This window comes from Alligator sinensis, unplaced genomic scaffold, assembly GCF_000455745.1.
Source record: "Alligator sinensis unplaced genomic scaffold, ASM45574v1 scaffold1667_1, whole genome shotgun sequence".
Lineage (NCBI taxonomy): Eukaryota > Metazoa > Chordata > Crocodylia > Alligatoridae > Alligator > Alligator sinensis.
Genome location: NW_005842504.1, coordinates 708,332 through 711,362, shown reverse-complemented (window position 1 = coordinate 711,362; position 3,031 = coordinate 708,332). Strand labels below are relative to the sequence as shown.

Sequence of the window (3,031 nt, the reverse complement as noted above, 5' to 3'; positions counted from 1 at the left end):
GTCCAAGTTCTCCGATCACACTAAACTTTGGGTAAGAGCGTCCACGCCCGAGGATAGGCCGGTGATCCAGGCTGACCAGGCTAGGCTTAGAAAGTGGGCAGATAAAAACCTGATGTCCTTTGTGAGTGCTGTCGTCTTGTTCTTCTAGGGCACAAAAATAAGATGTTCTATCTTCGCCTTCCCTTGTCTTGGTGTCAGTCTCGCCTGCCACGACTCGATAGGAGAAATGAAAGGGAAACGCCACACGAGAGTGATGCTCACTTAGTTTTAATTATGAGCATAAGTAATGCCCGCTCACAAGGAGTGTACCTTAGCTGGCCACCAGTTGTCAGTCCCTCAGCTGGCTCTCCCCACAAGTTCCCGGTCAGTCCTGCAATGAATACTCACCAGGGTGGGCGTTTGCAAACCTGCCCCGCTTATCACCTCACAGCAACAAAGTCCTTGACACACATGCGGACAGAGCTGCAATTGTCCAGTAGAATCAGCTATCCGCCTTCAAATGGGCTGGGTACGCCAAATGCTTGCCACTTCAATAATAAATTCTCTGGTGACTCTCTCTCATCATCTGTGCCTCCACGCAGGGCTGTTTGCAGTCTCTGGCATCTAAAGCCTTGGCTTCTCTTCCCATTTCTGGGGGATCATCTGGTGGAACTGCCAGTCCTTTATACAATGTTTCCACCCGACTGTTAACAATCCCCAGTTATGAGCCGCCATCCAGGAAGACTTAATTGGCAATTAAGCCTTTTGGTATCCCAATCTCATTGAACCCAGCGCCACTGCCAGCAAGTAATTAATACTTCACCACAGTCCACAGCGGGCATTTAGCATCCTGAGTGGGCTAACAATCAATAGATAGCCCGGTTCCACGGGTCGAACTGAAAGTTCTCAACAAGTGGGGACTTTGCCCAGATGGTCCCGTAACAGGAACAACGTCTCCCTGTTACAACTTTCAATACAGAAAAATGCAAGATACTCCACCTCAGCATGCAGGGAACCCTGCAGCACACTTATAGGCTCAGCAGTGCTTCGCTCACTAGCACCATGCCCAAAAGATTTGGGGGTCATAACTGACCACAAGATGAACATGAGCCACCAGGGTGATGTCATAGCTGGTAAAGCAAACAAAACTCTGGCTTGCATCCATAGATGCTTCTCAAGCAAATCTTTAAAAACTTCTTTACTGTCCCAGCCCCCAAGGCCTGTCTCCACCAGGTTTCTGGTGCTAAATTCATTTTGAGGGTTTTGCTTTTCTTGGAAAGGAGGGAATGGAAAGGACTCCTAGCACATAACACCCTCCTGGCATCTGGCATGCACCTGGATTTGGCCCCTGAACAAAGGACGCCTCTGTTGTCCTGGCTTTTGGTGAATGTCCAAAAGGGAGGTGTTATTGGGTCTGCTCAAGTTGGTGACTCTATCCTTGAGTTCCCAGCCTGCTGCTACACTGCTCAGTCATGGGTAAGTACCCATAGAAAGCCTCACAGGCCTGCCCTAACATGTAGTGGCAGTAGTGACCCTCCCCATCTTACCTCTTCCATCCTGATGAGGAAGGAGAAGTCAATGAAGTCCCGAGGGCAGCTGGGGTCCAGGCTGTGTTGGTTTATCCTCACCCTATGCAGGATGAAATCATGTAGGGCCTTGTAGTGGTTACAAGCCCAAATGTGTGGGCCAGGTAAGTACTGCAGGATACTTGGAAACATCTCAAGGAGCTGGCGATGAGGAATCATTTCTGCCAGAGCCCAGCCCTTGCTTTCACTCACTATGACCTTGGAAGAGGCTAAGAGCCGTGGGACTCTTCAGCCTGGAAAAGTGCAGGCTCAGGGGGGACCTGGTGGCTGCGTATAAGTATATATGGGGTGTACATCAGGATCTGGGGGAACACCTGTTCATTGGAGCGCCCCAAGAGAAGACAAGGTCAAATGGTCACAAACTCCTCCAAGACCATTTCAGGATGGACACAAGGAAGAACTTCTTTACTGTCCGAGCCCCCAAGGCCTGGAATAGACTGCTGCCAGAGGTGGTGCAAGCGCCTACTCTGGACTCCTGTAGGAGACATTTGGACATTTATCTTGCTGGGATCCTTTGACCCCAGCTGACTTCCTGCCCCTGGGGCAGGGGGATGGACTTGATGATCTTCCAAAGTCCCTTCCAGTCGTAATGTCTATGAAATCTATGTTCCCTGAGTTTGTTTTTGCTCTCCCATTGAAGTTCTCCCCTTTATCCATGAGGGCTTCCCTTGTGGAGTCTGTCACACAGAACCACGACCCACCTCAAGCCCGCTTTCAACATGAACACAGGGCCATGCTTTTCTCTTCTCTGTGTTGGGAGTCAACGTGAATAGGAAGGAAGAAGAGTCAGATGCTGCAGTGACCGGCGAGATGCACTTACTGCAGGCAGGCAAGGTAAGCATGGCTACAGCCTGAGCTGGGTGAGTTCATCATATAAGATGCTGACTTTTGGTGAGGCTACACCGTGCAGAAGCAATGGACATTGGCCTCCAGAATCACTAGTCCCTTTATATCCCAGTAGTAAAGTGGGGTCTAACAGCACCATGCCCTGAGCCTCCAGCAGAGGCGGCTGTGTTGCAAAGATCTGACCCTTGAAATGGACAAATCAAAGCATGGAAGATGCCTGCTTCATGTGACCCGATTGACTGTTGGGGAGCTACATCGGAGGGGGCTGAGCCAGGGTCAGCAGAACTCCAATGCACGTGTTGAAATCAGCTGAATGTATGCAAGGAAAGGAAGGCACAGAGCCAGAGAGCCCCGCGTGCCAGGGGCCTGTCCTGTTGTTTGGCCAGTGGCTTGGGAAAGGGCAGAATTAGCTGCTTAAGCATAATCCTTCCTAATGATGGAACCTCCTCCCCATTATCAGATAATTAATGTGTACCTCGAAAGCTATCTCTGTGGCATGTGATAAAGACCTAGAGCAAAACTAGGAATTCAGAAGAGCTCAGAGCTTACGGTAAGATTTCAGACCAAGTTAAGTAATTTTTTCTCAGGAAAAAATAATGGGCTTGGCTCCCCACCTACCC

General features: G+C 49.9%; 1 protein-coding gene across 1 annotated transcript in view; it reads right to left on the bottom strand.

Moving 5' to 3' along the window:
• The window catches only part of LOC102378390 (cytochrome P450 2G1-like), an 18,383-nt gene that overhangs the window by 14,645 nt on the left and 707 nt on the right, over positions 1-3,031 (bottom strand). The window lies entirely within an intron of this gene.